At 38.4% G+C, this 16,523-nt stretch overlaps 1 protein-coding gene across 2 annotated transcripts in view; it reads left to right on the top strand.

Annotated features, from left to right (window-relative positions):
* Positions 1–8,021: 8,021 nt before the first annotated feature.
* Positions 8,022–16,523, top strand: part of TNFRSF19 (TNF receptor superfamily member 19) — a 90,748-nt gene continuing 82,246 nt past the window's right edge. Inside the window, exons 1-2 of one of the 2 annotated variants that reach the window (XM_059144108.1) lie at positions 8,022–8,582; positions 15,176–15,265. The gene's annotated coding sequence lies outside the window, so the exon portion shown is untranslated. The remainder of the gene's footprint in view (positions 8,583–15,175; positions 15,266–16,523) is intronic. The other variant, XM_059144107.1, reaches the window with a different exon arrangement.

Raw genomic sequence — 16,523 nt, 5'->3', positions numbered from 1 at the left:
AACATACAAGACTTAGCTATAAATCTTAAAATATACAAGACTTAGGTATAAATCTTAGGTATAAATCTTAAAATATACAAGATCTATATGAGGAAACCTACAAAATTCTGACAAAAGAAATCAAAGAAGATCTAAACAAGTGGAGAGCTGTTCATGTTCTCAAATAGGAAGACTCACTATTGCTAAGATGTCAGTTTTTCCCACTGTGATCTATAGATTCAATACGACCTCAAGTAAAATTCCACCAAGTTATTCTGTGACTATCAGCAAACCAATTCTAAAGTTTATATGGAAAATCAAAAGACTGAGAATTGCCAACACAATGCTGAAGAAAAATGTCAGAGAACTGGTTTTATCTGACTTCAATATATCCTACAAAGCTATAATAATCAAGACAATGTGGTATTAGTATAAGACGAGATAAATTTCATCAATGAAACAGACAAAAGAGCCCAGAAATAAACCTACATGTATGTAGTCAACTGATCTTTGACAAAGGAACAAAGATAATTCAGTGAATGCTGCTAGAACAACTGAACAGTCCTGTGCAAAACCATGAATCTTTACACCTTTTATAAAAATGAACTCAAAATGGGTCACAGACCTAAATGTAAAACACAAATCTATAAAACTTCCAGAAGGCAAGATAAGAAGAGACATTGGGTTTGGTGATGAGTTTTAAATACAATACTAAAAGCATAATTATCATTAAAGAAAAAATTGATAAGGTGAACTTTATTAAAACTAAAAATATCTGCTCTGTAAAAATATTGTTAATAGAATACAAAGGTAAGCCACGGACTAGGAGACAGCATTCACAGAGCACATATCCGATACGGGACTTGTACTCAGAATACACAGAGAACGTTTAAAAGTCAACAATAAGAAAACTTACTCCCCAATTTAAAATTTGCAAAAGATGTGAATAGGCACCTCACCAGAGAAGATATACAAATAAGAAGTAAACATATGAAAAGATGTTCAATGTCATATGTCATTGGGTGATTGCAAATTAGAACAATGAGATACTGTTATACATAATGGCTAAAATCCAAAACAAAATAAAACAACAACAAAAAAAAACTCTGACAATGCCTTGACAAGGATGCATAGCAACTGAGACTCTTACTCATTGTCAGTAAGAATGTAAAATGATGCAGTAACTTTGGAAGACAATTTCTTTTTTTTTTAATTTTTTATTTCTTTTCAGTGTAATTTTTTATTTCTTTTCATTGTTTTTGTGCCACACCCAGTGCTCCATGCAATCCGTGCCCTCTCTAATACCCACCACCTGGTTCCCCCAACCTCCCACCCCCCGCCCCTTCAAAACCCTCAGATTGTTTTTCAGAGTCCATAGTCTCTCATGGTTCACCTCCACTTCTGATTTCCCTCAACTCCCTTCTCCTCTCCATCTCCCCTTGTCCTCCATGTTATTTGTTATGCTCCACAAATAAGTGAAACCATATGATAATTGACTCTCTCTGCTTGACTTATTTCATTCAGTTTCTTCCAGTCCCGTCCATGTTGCTACAAAAGTTGGGTATTCATCTTTTCTGATGGAGGCATAATACTCCATAGTGTATATGGACCACATCTTCCTTATCCATTTGTCTGTTGAAGGGCATCTTGGTTCTTTCCACAGTTTGGCGACCGTGGCCATTGCTGCTATAAACATTGGGGTACAGATGGCCCTTCTTTTCACTACATCTGTATCTTACTGGGTAAATACCCAGTAGTGCAATTTCAGGGTCTAGGGAAGCTCTATTTTTAATTTCTTAAGGAATCTCCACACTGTTTTCCAAAGTGGCTGCACCAACTTGCATTCCCACCAATCGTGAAAGAGGGTTCCCCTTTTTCCACATCCTCTCCAACACATGTTGTTTCAGGAAGACAGGAAATTTCTTTAAAAAATCTAACCATTGTCTCACCATGTGATCCAGCAGCCACACTCTTTGGCACTTCTATATTCAAGTGACTTGAAAACTTATATCCACACGAATACCTACACAAAGATGTTTAGCAACATTTTTCACAATTGCCAGACCTTGGAAGATCCTTGGAAGGTACTCTTCTCTATGGAAATAGATAAAGAAACTGTGGCACATCCATAAAATAGAATATTATTCAGCAATAACAAGAAATGAGCTATTAAATTAGGAAAAGACAAGAATGCATATTACCAAGTGAAAGAAGCCAATCTGAGAGAAGAAGCCAATCATATAATAGAAATCATATAGTATGATTTCTATTATATGACTGTCTGCAAAAGGAAAAACTATGGAGACATAGTGGTATTGTGATTGCCAGGAATTTAGTGATTGCCAGGAATTCAGGACAGGGCAAGGTGATTAGGTGGAGGACTGAGGATTTTTTTTTTTTTTAAAGATTTTATTTATTTATTTGACAGACAGAGACCACAAGTAGGCAGAGAGGCAGGCAGAGAGAGAGAGGAAAGGAAGCAGGCTCCCTGCTGAGCAGAGAACCAGATGTGGGACACGATCCCAGGACTCTGGGATCACGACCTAGACCAAAGGCAGAGGCTTTAACCCACTGAGCCACCCAGGCGCCCCAAGACTGAGGATTTTTAGGGCAGTGAAACTATGCTGTATGATACTGTACTAATATATACATGATATTATGAATTCATTAAAATCTATAGAATGGCACAACACAAACAATGTGTTTAGTGTAAACTGAGGACTTTGGTTAATGATAATGGATCAACATTGTTTCATTAATTACAAATATGCCACTCTGAGGCAAGATGCGAATAATAGGGGAAGCTGTTAAGAAGCGTAAGGGTTAAATGGGACATCTCTGTATGAACTATTTAATTTTTCTGTCAGTCTAAAACTATTCCATAAAATGAAGTGTATATGTATATATATATATGTACACACACACACACACACACACACACACACACATATAAAGTTAAGCACTGGCATCAACAAATTGCAAATTAACACCATCATGAGGCACCCCCAGACTCCATTTGAATAGCTAAAATTCTAAAGATTAACAATAACAAGTGTAGTCAAGGATATAGAGCAAATGGGAATCTCATACATCGCTGATGGGAACATAAAATGATGTAACTATTTGGGGAAACAATTTGGCAGTTTCTTGTAATGTTAAATATATGCCATATAACCCAGAATTTCTACTACTAGGTATTTACCTCAGAGAACTAAAAATATATACCCACTCAAAGACTTGTACAGATGTTCATAACAGCTTTATATCTAATAGCTGAAATGTATGCTTTAATTCCTCTTTAATTACTTTCAACAGTGTTTTGCTTCACTTAATAGTACCCATGAACTGACATTTTGGAGAAGAAAGAAACTTTTTTCCCACAGGAGAGGAAGTGATCCAGCCAGAGCAGGAGGTATCCACAGGAGCTGAGAGAGATTTTTAGGAAGTGGGTTGGAGGCTTTCTGATGAGAATATAAGCCTTTTGAAATTTTGGGTGGGCTCTGTATTAGTTTCCTAGGGCTATGGTAACAAAGTACCTATTATAGACAGGGGAGCTTAAACAACGGAAATTGACCGTTATAGTCTGGAGGCAAGAAGTTTGAAATTAAGATGTTGGCAGGGTTGGTGCCAACTGAAGACTGCCAGGGAGAATGTGTCCCAGGCCTCTCTCCTTGGCTTGTAGATGGTCATTTTTCTCTCTGGGTCTATTCACGTCATCTTCCATCTGTGTGTCTCTGTGACTAAATTTCAGCCTTTTATGAAGAAACCAGTCATATAGGATTACAGTCCACCCTAATGACCTCATTTTAAGGTGATTACTTCTATAAAGACCCTACCTCTAAGGGAGGTCACATTCTGAGGTACTGGGGGTTAGGATTCCAACATATGAATTTTGGGGCTGCAATTCAACCCATTATGGCTTGAAACATTTCTTTTTAATGTAATGGAGAGGGTAATCAGATAATATAAGCATGGTCCTTGGCTTCTGAAGACTTGAGGACATCTGTGTTACCTCAAATTCAGATTAAGTGGTCCAAGGACCCATGCGATATTTTGCCCTGCTCCTTTGGAATATTGAGCCCAACTCAAATTTGAGTTTGATTTCCCAAGTTAAGTGTTGGTGTTTCACTATTGCTCTTTAATTCTTATGGAGAAAGAAATGAAACTTGGCTTTCCTGTTGAGTCTTTTCTGCTTGATTTTTAATTCTTCTCCATCTTAAAAATTTTGGTAGAATACACATAACATTAAATTTACTACCTTAACCATTTTTAAGTGTACACTTCAGTGGTACTGAAGACATCTATATTTTTGTGCACCCACCACTATCCATCTCCAGATCTCTTTTCATATTGCAATACTGAATATTTGTCCCTGTTAAACAATAACTTCCAATGACCCTCTCCCCCAAGCCCCTGGTAACCACTATTCTTTGTTTCAGTTGCCCCTTTTCCCCATACCCTAGGCTCTGGTAAACACCATTCTATTCTCTGTTACTATGAGTTGGATGGGGCTTTTTGTTTTGGTTTTCTTTTTTTAGTTTGTGTGTGTGATTTGTTTTTTAAGATTCCATGTATAAGTCAAATCATGCAATATTATCCTTCTGTGTATGGCTTGCTTCACTTATTGTATATCCTCCAGCTTCCTATACACTGTCAAAAATGTCAGCATTTCCTTCTTTTTTTAGGCTGAATAAATCTCCATTGTGTGGAGATAGATATATATATACACATATATATCTGGATATATATGCCACACAATGGAGTATTTTATATATATACACACCACATTTTCTTTATCCACTTATCTGTGGAGAGACATTTAGCTTATTTCCCTGTCTTGCCTGTAGTGAATAATGCGGCCGTGAACATGGGTACACGAAGCTGCTCATTCTTTGATCTCATTTCCTCTGGATACGTACTCCCATGGGACTGCTTGATCTGCTTTGCATAAGCTTGTCTCAACAACACCGAGACTATAGATGCTGTCATCTTCTTGCAGTACAGGAAAATGAAGCTTTGTCTCTTGCCCAAATTGTTCAAGCTGTTATTAAGTTACAGATAAAAAGATTAAACCCAGGCGCTTCTGGCTCCAGTGCGCATGCTCTTCCCGTAGCATCGAGCTACTTCACACAGGCACGCGAAGTTATGTCAATGGAACAAGTTTTACGGTGGCTCCTCCCGGTTTATGTACATACAGCTATGTTAGCTGATAGAAGCCAGGATGCATCTAAACAAAAAGTGGAGAAAAGAGGGCATTAGAAAAGAAGTGGGTTGGGGGAGATTGGAGGGGGAGATGAACCCTGAGAGACTGTGGACTCTGAGAAACAATCTGAGGGTTTAGGAGGGGCGGGGGGTGGGAGGTTGGGGGAGCCTGGTGGTGGGTATTGTGGAGGGCACGGATTGCATGGAGCACAGGGTGCGGTGCATAAACAATGAATTCTGGAACACTGAAGAGAAATTTTAAAAATAACAAAAATTAAAAAAATAAAAGATCTCCAGGTAACTCCAAGAACTTAGAAAAGCGATGGGGGGGGGGGGGTGGTTGTATTACATGAAGCCGTAGGTCAGGATTGTAGGGATGGATGCGATTCATCCCTCAAGGTAGCGAAACAGAGAAAGCATGTTTCAGCCGTTGGAAAGAAGCTAGCACTCAGCGTTAATAGAGGGATACATGAGGCGCCCCCTTAAGAATCTCGGGGAGACATGCCCTTTTTGATAGGACAAATGGAAGCTTCCTCAGTTTTCAGTACAGTGAGATCCAGCATCAAGCTCCTCACTGGGGATCAGCTTGCTGTCCCGGCGCCTTTGACACAGCGCGGGGGCTGACACGCCATTTGGAGGAGAGAGTAAAAGAAGCCATTGATAAGTGATGTGGCACCAGGGGTCATGATAAGATGTTGTAACCTGGTGTTATTGAAACAGATAATTAAGGAGAGTGTAGTGACATATTTCTCATCACCAGGGCATCCGATTTCATTTCACTGATCTAAGTTTCTTGGAGGGAAAGAAAAAAGCTTTGCAGTAGCTCCCCTTCACGGTGCCCTTGGGGAATAACAATGGTCCAGGTCACATCTCCACAATGAAGGGAGCTCCGTGGGCTGAAGCACAGCACTAATGAGCCCGGGTCAAGAGGTCACTCCTCATTGGAGGAGGGAGGGCCTTTAGCCACACTCTGCTCCTGGCGACAGATGGGGCCCTAACCTCATTCCCCTTTCATCTCACACGTGGGGTGTGGGGGAGGGTTTGGGGCCACAAGAGGACCAATTCATAGTAATTTTTAGTGACTTGGTGAATAAACTCTTCCATTGGAGATGATACTACATCGCTAGATGTATTTTGAACACCCCATCTTCCTTGGTGAGATTTGTATAAATCAAGGATCACTTGACTGGTTTTCAAGCGAGTCCCTGCTTTCAAATGCCTCCTGTAAGCTTCCAGTGAAAGGGCAAGAATCCTAATTCAGTCCCTCACCTATTTCCATTGGTGCTGAACTCTGTTAAGACGCTAGGATTACTTGCTGGTGCAAAGAACCTTACAGAGCATTCAGTTGTGTCGTCAACCGTCAGCGTATGGGGAGACCCTGTTCTTGAGTGTTGTGTGATGGAATATGGATTTCATGCTGGTCGCACGGCTGGATGACCTCCAGGAAGAAATGGGCACATGCCTCTTTGGAAATATTTTGTACTTTTAAATATTTTTGTTGTATTCAAAGGAGCCCTGGAAACGTTATGTGAAGTCCAGATACCAGAGGATTTTTCCTGCTCTACTTTCCAGAAGTCATAAAGAATCACACCTGCACTTCAAACACTATCTGAGCTCTGTGCCTCTTAGAGAAATGATGTATGAGGTAGAAAAATTATAAAAGAGATGCTGAGAAATAAACGTGACCATTTACACGTTATATATATTAAGCTCATTAACTGTTCAAACCAGTATTTTGCTATTAAAATTTGTTGGAGATTCAGAGGGCACATTACAAACACTTTGGGGAAAATTTAGACAAAACTAATTAGGGAGGGAAGTTATGTAGGAAAGATGAAATTCTACTGTTTTCTCATTTTTTCAAATATGTTTTTTAACTGTCCTTCCAAAAGTTGGCAAATTTCCATTAGGAAATAGAAAATTTCCCTTTCACTCCATGAAAGAGTGGTCTGGAATTCAGAAGTGCACTGAATCCTGGATTGTAATGAAGGTGAAATTTCTGATTATCTTCTATTTCGATAAGTACTAAAAATAAAATAAACTTATAGTATTAAATCTGCCAATGTGAAGGACCAAGTGAAAAAATTCTAAATATTGTGCAATAGCCTTGATTTTAAATTATGGAAAATTAGACTAATGTGGGGATGTTTCACGAGTTAAGAGTGCAAACTATGGATTTGTGAGAAACAGTCCTAAAGGCACATAAAGCTTTGGGGCTAGCACAGTGCCTTCCTCTACCTAATTCTTTTCTTTCGTGAATTTTAAAATGTTCAACAGGTGTTACAGAATTATACCTATCTACGAACTACACATTGTTTTAAAATCTAATTTTCAGAATCCCTGACGAAGACCAAGAGTCAGAGTAAGTGCCTGCCCAAAGGCTTAGTGAAAGGGTGGCACTGATTAATTGTTGGTTATCCGCCGAATAATTACCTTAATTGAATACACCGCTTTTTAATTGACAGTCACTTCTAATAATTTAAGTTTCAAGGAAAAGACAGCTTCCTTTAAATCCTTAAAGATGTGTCACGTCTTAAAGGCACATTTTCAAAGTATTTACCCTTTCCATGTGTCAGAGCCCCTGGGTGTTTTCTGGAATGGTCTTACTGTGATATTTAACTACTCTGAATATATGACACTCAGTCTTTGTGAAAAATTGTGATTCTTATCAACGAAGAGGCCATTAAATGCTGTCATTTGGAACCCAGATGGATCAGGGATAGTAATCGCTGTCTTTTCCAACTGGGAAGCAGATAACAGAAACCGGACTGCGTGAGGCACAATAGCCTGACGTGATTAGAAATCAGGCAGACTCTGGCTTCTCTGGAGCTGTACTCCCCCACAGGCTGAATTATAGCTCTCCTACCAGTCCCACGGCGCTGAATGATGTCATGGGATCTGCAGTTCAGCGAGATGAAAGGGATAAAGCAGAACCCGCTGGCACTAGGCAAAGCTTCCAACACACAATCCACAACACAGCTTGGGAACCGAAAAAGCTACAGATCCAGCCACTCAGCCCAGGCTTGGGAGAGCCACCGGTATTGCCTGGTTGCAAAGGGGAAGAGGAAAAAGAAAGAGAGAGAGAGAGGAAAACAACGTGATCCGTGTTAAACAAAAGAATTTGTGGACTAGGAGGCGGGAGGGTGACTACCTGCCGAAAGCGAACTTTCTTGATATCCGTGCATATATATAAACTTTGCTCTGCCTTTGATGTTCTGCAACTGATCACCGATCAGATTACGGGCATTTCATCTCCCTGCTCCTCTGCCTTTGATCTGCATGGTTAATTTTATTTTCCTGGATTTGAAGTTTCGTCTGGGCTTGTGCTGACATACATTTTTGGGACGGTGGAAGCATTTGGCGTAGAAGCGCTGCCAAGGAGAAACTAAGCTGTGGAAAGGGTGAGTACTGGAAAGAGTTCAGCACGTTGCAGGTACAGCATTTTATGTTGTGTGGAGCTTTCACTTCACTTCTCCTGTGTGTTCTAAGAAAAAGACGGGTTTAATCAATTAAAAGCAGGCATTTTTCTACTCGAGTGTTGCATTCATTATGTTGTATGCATGTGTCAGAGGAAATATGATTCTCAAAGCCATTTGAATAGTTCATACAAGAGGGTTTGCAATCTGTCATGTAAATTTTACTTGGAAATGAGTTGTTCAAGCAGGAGAAAGCTGAGTGCTAACTTTAGCACACAACCCTGTGTGCTCTGCCTTCAGAGCCTGAGATCTGCAAGCTATAATTGCTCTAAGTATTTACAGGTTACTTTATTTAGTAAACAGACAGTGGAACTTTACAGGCTGCCAATGCTTTCCTTGTTTTCTTACATAAAAGAGTATAGTGTATCGCTGGCAATACTGTTCCTTTAGTTTATTTATTCTCCCACCTCCAAGATGTAAACCTATCAAATACATTTCCTTATGCATTTTGCATCCTCAAGGGAATTACTGAAAAGGCATTCAAGTATGATTAAAGCCTTTTATGTGTAAAACTGAAGAATTTTAAAACAGGGAGCGTAAGTGGTGCCAAGTTTGGTTAAAAAAAATTCGCTAGTGATTTTTCTGTAACCTTTGGGAATAGCACAAGCCTTATTTACAGGAACATTCCTGACGTTAGTGTTCCTAAATTAACATTTACTTTAAATTTATAGTGACAGCTGTTGTAGTTAAAACTTGCCAACTGTTTATGAAAACTATCTGAGTAATCAATAGTTACTATGCTACATATAGTTTTTAGTCACATTTTCACTTTAGTTTATACTCAACTTGGCAAAACCAAAATATATATCACGGTGCGGAACTTGAAAGTTCACTGTTCGGGTTTTTCTTTTTCTTTTTCTTTTTTTTATTTTGTCGACTCAATGATCACACACACATACAGAGAAATCTTTACACTGAGATGCAAGAATTCAATACAGTGGAAAAGTAAGAGCTCCGTGTTCACATTAGTTCACTTTAATGTTCTAATTTTAGGTTTATTTGGGTAGAATAATTATCATCACAATGGTCTATTTTATGCTAACTGAACCACAAAGAAATTATAAGTGATAAGACTAGTTATCCTTTAGTTTGAAATTCTGATGAAAAAGGAAAGGTCTAACGAGCCTCATTTCAAATGTAATTAATTTTTTCAGAGCCAATTAATTTAATTACATTCTAAGCTTTCCTCCAGATATTAGAAGGAGGGTAATTAGCACTGTTTGCTTAATTTTAAAACTTTGATAGCTATTAAGTGGAGATTATTTAAAACCGTTCTAAACTGACTATATTTTAGAAATGTGTCAGTAAGAATTTAATCTAAAAGATTTAACTGTTGTTTTTAGTCATGCCAGGAGAGGCATTTAATTTTTGTTCTACTGACAATGTAACAAAGCATGTTCAAAATATCCTGAGGTATCAGTTTAGGTTGATTCTTTCATTTGTTTGCTTAAAAAATCCTCTTTAAATCACAAAAGCAGTATTAATGTTCACATTTCAATAAAGAAAATTAAGTTTCTTAAAGTAATGAGGGGAGAAGATGCCTGAAGAAACAACATGCTTAGGAATTTGATCACTTAGTTTAGATTTGGGATTTATGAAAATTGTAAATGATTGTTTATTCTGCTACCAGGTTCATTTTAACAGCTACAGACTCTCCTCATTACAAAACAAAAGGGAGAATTAGCAATTATCTGATTAATTTAAGCTTTGTAGAAAACGAGCTTGGGCAAGTCAAGTCCTTGAAAATCCACTTCAGTGTCTGAATTAATTCAGTTAATTCTTTACTACTTCTGTCTTGGTTGAGAAATGAAACAGATTGTATTTGATTTTAAAATAAAGATGGCTATTACTGAATGTACAGGTACAGTCTTAAAAAGCATTTCTTAATTAATTGCCTCATGATGATCTTGATTGTGACTTAAGTTGCTATACTCCATAATACTTCCATGAAGGAAACCCTTATGTCACAATTTTCAAAGCACTCTCCTATCTAATGCTTCAATGGTAGCTTTGTTACTGTAGAAGGTCCAAGTCTTCAAAAGACTTTTATTTCTAGTCCTGATTCTGTCACAGAGTTGCTATGTGACCTTAAGAAAGTGGCTTCACTACTCACTTTTCTCATGTGTGAACGGAGGGAGTTGACTCTACCATTATGAAAGAAGCTGGGTAGAATTTTTAGAGCCATTTTACAGATGAGAAAACTGAGATTAGAGAAGAGTTAACCTGACTATCTGAACCAAGGCCCCATAGCTGGTTTTTCAAGTCCTAATCTTGTGTTCTTTCTTGTTCACCGCACATAGTCTGTTTTCTAAAAACTGAACAATGAAACCAATGCGCTGTGTAGCTGAACAGGGAACAATATCAGTTCAAAAGATAAAGGTAGCCAGTTCCTACAGGAGTGTATATATATACAAAATATATATATTTTTTCGTTTCCACAGTAGATATGTCAGTTAACTGGATTAGTCTGGTTATTTTCCAACTGTTCTTTTTGTTCTGTATCTCTAAGCAGTCTGAACACAATTACTGTTACACATAATGTACCAGAACATTTAAAAAAATTTTTTACCAAAAATTAATGTATCAATGCAACATGGAAATACAGAACTTTGTGTGTTTCTGCCTGGGTATACATGTATATACAAGTTTGGCATTATCTAGGCCATCTTTGTGTGTTTTCAAGGAATACATATTTTCTTAGAAGATGTCAATAGGGTCCCAGAGGAGTCTAATAGTTAATGAAAAGTTGTTATTCATTGAGGGAGATTCCCAGTGCGATTTTTGTGAGATTTCACTTCACAAATTTAATATGGTTCTTACATGATAGGTGTTCCATACTACATTTGATCATGTTAAGAGTGCCATTAACTTTTTTTTCCTGGGGTAAAAAAAATTTTCATGCTTAGGAATTTGATCATTTAGTTTAGATTTGGGATTTGTTTTCTTTTGTTTCTCTTTTCCTGGGGGTGGGGGGCGGAATTTCTTGTGAATAAATTTGATTTATTTATGGACTATAAATTTTGAACATAGAATAAATTTTGATTTATTTATGGACTGTAAATTTTGAACATAGATGTCTTGAGACCAAATAGCTGTCCCTCGTGTCTTATTGTCCTCATAAAAGTTTCATCTGAAGCTTTACAAGTTATTATTTGGTAACATTCACTAATATTTATGAACTCACTAATAATTAATTAATTCACTAATGCTTACTGAATATTTGTATGTCAGGAACTCTCACCATGTTTCTTAAAACATGATCTCATTTAAATTTACAATCACTGTTTGCATTCCCATTATACAGATGAGAAAAGTGAGTCTCAGAGAGGTTAAACACCATATGCAAGATCACGAAGCTAATTAAGTGACAGCACTAGACTACATCTGATTTCAAATCTTGGGTTCTTTTGTTCTAGGGGTGGGTACTTAATTTTTTCCATTACAAGAATTTTATAGAGCCCAACTCAATTGTTAGCAAACATTAGAACAAAAATTTTGACCAAAAAGAGAGTTCTGTATTTTTTTCTTTCTTTTGATATATTTTATGAGAGTTATTAGAAATTTTTATAGAGTTTCCCATCACCTAGCCTAGAATCTATAGCTATAAAGTATCTCAAGACAGAAATTCTTCTTCTGCTGCTTCACAACTAGACAGAACTCAAGCATTGGACATTGGCTTGGTCAGACTCTCTTCTCTATGATGGCAGAGCCAGACCAAGGCATCCTGAAAAAATTAATAATTTGGTGCCCCTTGAAAGAATGATCTTTATAATTTTGTACGCCCAATCTACAAAAATGGGCAATAAAAAGGAGGGCAGAAGGAGGCTCCTTGGTAACTGTGCTTAATTTCCCCTCTACCATTATAAGGCATTCAGCTTTGGCTCTGGGGTTGTTCCTTAACCCACCCACTTGCTGGAATGACCCCTCAGAAGTTATCAAGTCTCCTGTCCTTAGATTGAGAGGTGGTTCAACACCATCCTTGGTGAGTTCAATCTGCTCTTTGATGAAATGGAGGAGGGAGAGGTGAGGTGGGGAGGTAGAGCTTTCCATCGACTTTATCAAACCATTCCTTCACATAAACCACTCGCTGCAAGAGGTGTTCTGACAAATACAGCTTTCTCCATCCTCTTAAATGTCCCCAGTACTTGGGCAGGCCTAGCCTAGCAACAGGGGGTGCTGCCCAGCTAAACGGTTCCTTCATTAAGGCACACACAGAGAAGTCTGCCATATTTATAGGAAAGAGAGGAGGGGAGTCAAGGGTCCATTTTTTCTCCCATTAGAAACATGAAAAGTCTAGCCAGTGGGGGTGTCATAAACTCATGAAGATCAGTGCAAGTGCTATAACTTATAACAACTTTGTTCTATAAATGTCAGAAGTTTGACATTACATAAACTAACTAAATAAACCCTTTGGCCTTTTCATGTATATTGGTTTATGCACTAGTGGTATAGTAAGATTTTATTAAGATTAGGGAGCCTGGATTATTCCAGCTTTATTATTAACTTAGTGTGTGACCTTGAGCGAGTCATTCAATGTCTGGGCGCAGCTCTACACTGAGAGTCTAGAATTGGCCACAGTGGGTATTGGGATAAGCATCTTGATTATTTTTTCCCTTATTTTCTTAACTATATTTGACAAACCTGATTAATCGTTGAGATGTTCATTCGCATTTATTAATTCATTCAACAAATTTTTCACCATGCGTCAGGCACTGTGAACTGACAGAATTCAATATTCTCGCTTAGCTTGCATTCTGTTACATTTCCCAAGGAATAGTGATTTACACTAGAAATGATTAGAAAGTCAAACAATTTTCCTTGAACTTTGCTTCTAGTGAGCTGATGACTTATCGTTGAAACTATTTTTATTTATTTATTTTTAAAATTGTATTTATTTATTTGACAGAGAGAGAAAGAGCACAAGCAGACAGAGTAGCAGGGGGAGGGAGAGGGCGAAACAGGCTCCCTGCCTGACACAGGGCTTGATCCTAGGACCCTGGGATCATGACCTGAACCGAAGGCAAGTTACCTAACCAACTGAGCCACCCAGGCACCCCTGAAACTATTTTTAAAAGAAGTCAGTTAGTTCAATTTGGGGGAGCTGGTAAATATCCTAAACAAATACACTTTGTATCAGCCTAGATAGTGCTAAAGCTGGCTTCTGGAAACCAGTCCTTAACAACAGTACTATGAAGATCCTCATGACAATTTGGCTTTTCCTAAAAAAAAACTTTAACCTGTTACTGATATTCAGTGTTTTAAAGGGAGAAGAATGCTTGCAGCCCTGATTCTTAGCATCAGCTTCATTCTGATTGGGCACAGGAATCACATTATTCTTTTTGTACTTCTGCTGACACTCAGTTGTGGCTCTGGGTTTTCATTCAGATACTGGAAAAGAGTATCTGAATGAGTGTGGTAAAGTGGGGAATATTTATTTAACTTAACCATCCTCTTTTTTAGAGAATAAGATGCATACAATAACCAGAGTGCAGGGGTTCAATGCTCTTTGTCCCCATTGTCAAATATCATTTCAATGATCATCTATTTACTGATGCTAGGCATTGGGTGCCCTATAGAAGATGTCCTCCTGCTAATAATGGCTGCTATTTAGTGAGCATTAACTATGTACTGAGCATAGTGCTAAGTGCTTTAAATACTTTATTTAATAACCACCAAAGACACAACACATTTGCTGATGAAAAAAAAAATGGAAATCAAAGGTTAAGTTCCTTTTCCAAAAATATGCAACTAGTGAATGGCAAATTGGCACCTGAGACCAGATAATCTGATGCACAGGTCCATGTATGTTAAAAATAATTTCTCTCTCTCTGTAGTCAACCAATAGGCTAACCAGGCAGATCAATCAAACACACAAGAAATGATGCAAGAACTAACGGACCAAATAATGTCTTACTGTCTCTAAGTACAAAAGGAGGCCAGGGAATAAAAGAGCCCTTGGCTGAAATCAAAGAGGTATTTCCTGAGCTGGCAGATTAAATTCCACTGAGAAAACGTTTATTGAACATTTGCTTGGATGTTTGATATTATCAGAAATACAAGTTTGAACAAAATATACCCTTTCTCTGAAAAGAATTTTTAACTCCTTAAGGAAGAAAGCTAAGTCACAGACACTTAGGACACGAGGGAGGTGTGGCAAGTGCTATCATGGTAGTAAGAAGTCCACAAATCTTGGATGGACCCATGAGAGTTGTGACTTTTGAGCTGGTTTTGAAATAGGAGTAAGGTAAGTAAGTAAAGAGTCAGCACAGTAAGGGAAATAGGTGAGTATACGGAGAATGAGTTCAGAAAGCAAAGGGAAGGGGAAGTTCAGGGCACATTTGAGGCCAGGCATGCAGACCAGTTTGGCCAGAATATAAAGTGTGTGGTCTATAGGAGAGAAAGATAAGACTGAAAATGTGGGTGGAGCCCAACCATGGCAGACGTTCAATGCTAATTTAAAGAGTATGAAAGCCATTCTTTACAATGAGGTACCTCTTGTAAATCTTTTTATTGGTCAGTACCAGTGATGAAAGGCCAGAGGAAGAAGGACTGCTGGACAGACGAGCAAGGAGAAAGATTGGCCAACTGTGGCAATATTCAGGTGAAAGGTAAGGGGTGCCTGTACCATGGTGGAAGTAGTGGAACCAAGAGAAAGAGGGGAAGAAAGGGTGAGTATAGTGACACCTTACAAAGGAAGAAAAAATAATCCAGCTTAACAAAGACACTGAGTGCCTTATGTCCTAGACTCTGAGATGGCAAGACATGCCTTCTGATGATTGAAGTCTAGGTGAGGAAAGGAGTTCAGATGAACAGATAACTTCAATATAATGACAAGCATGTTAGTGCAGAACATGTGGTAGTACTAGGGGACAGCACAGACGGGCTAGGGAAACTCTCTTCCTCTTTCCCGATTAATGTGGCAGACTCCTCTGTGTGTGCTTTAATGAAGGAACAGGCTAGCCAGGCAGTAGCCCCTGATGATCGGCTAGAACTGCCCAAGTATTGGGGGGACATTCAGCAGGATCGAGGAAGCTGTAATTGTCAGAACTCCTCTCAAAGAGAGTGGGTTTTGTGGGAGGGAATGGTTTGATAAAGTTGATGGGAAGCCCCACCTACCCACGTCACCTCTCCCTCCCCCTTTTCATCAGAGAGCAAATTGAACTCAACCATGGATGGTGTTAAACCACCTCTCAATCTAAGGATGGGAGACTTACCTTGGGGTTCAAATAAGATAGTACATAGTATTTGTAAATTGTTTATAAAGAAATTTTCATTGAGGTTTATGTTCTGGCTGGGTTAGATTTGAAGTAGATATCCTTGAAGTGTGACACTTGGAAAGAATCATACTTTTAACGTGTGTTTCACAAGAACCTGGTCTATCACTATGGCGTTCTCAAGATCACAAGACCAGCTATCAGAAATTAATTAGAACAACTTACCCATTCATTTATTCATTCAACAAATATTTATTGAGGAGCTACTATGGGCTTTGAGGTATGGTAAGGAAAGAGGCTATCGTTCCATCCAAAGAGTGGTGCAGTTGTGTCAGGAAAACAAAACCAACACACAAAAAGTGGGTGCCTCTTTGTACCAGAGTCATGCACGGTATCCTGTGTTGAGGAAATTTAGCCTTTGGTTTACTCACTGGACAGTTGAAACAATAATTGCTTACATTTCTATAGCATTCTACTGCTGAAAAATATTTTTTTATACATATGATTCTTTTACTCTTTCCAACAAATCTGCAAACTGGGCACCGTTAGCTCCATTTCATAAATGCACAAACTAAAGTTTGTAAGTTTCAACACCTTGCACAAAACAATTGTAGAGGTATGGAGCCTGGACTCTATGCTCCCCCGCATGGCC

The sequence above is a fragment of the Mustela lutreola genome, chromosome 13, assembly GCF_030435805.1.
Source record: "Mustela lutreola isolate mMusLut2 chromosome 13, mMusLut2.pri, whole genome shotgun sequence".
NCBI lineage: Eukaryota > Metazoa > Chordata > Mammalia > Carnivora > Mustelidae > Mustela > Mustela lutreola.
This window is presented reverse-complemented; position numbering and strand designations above follow the sequence as displayed.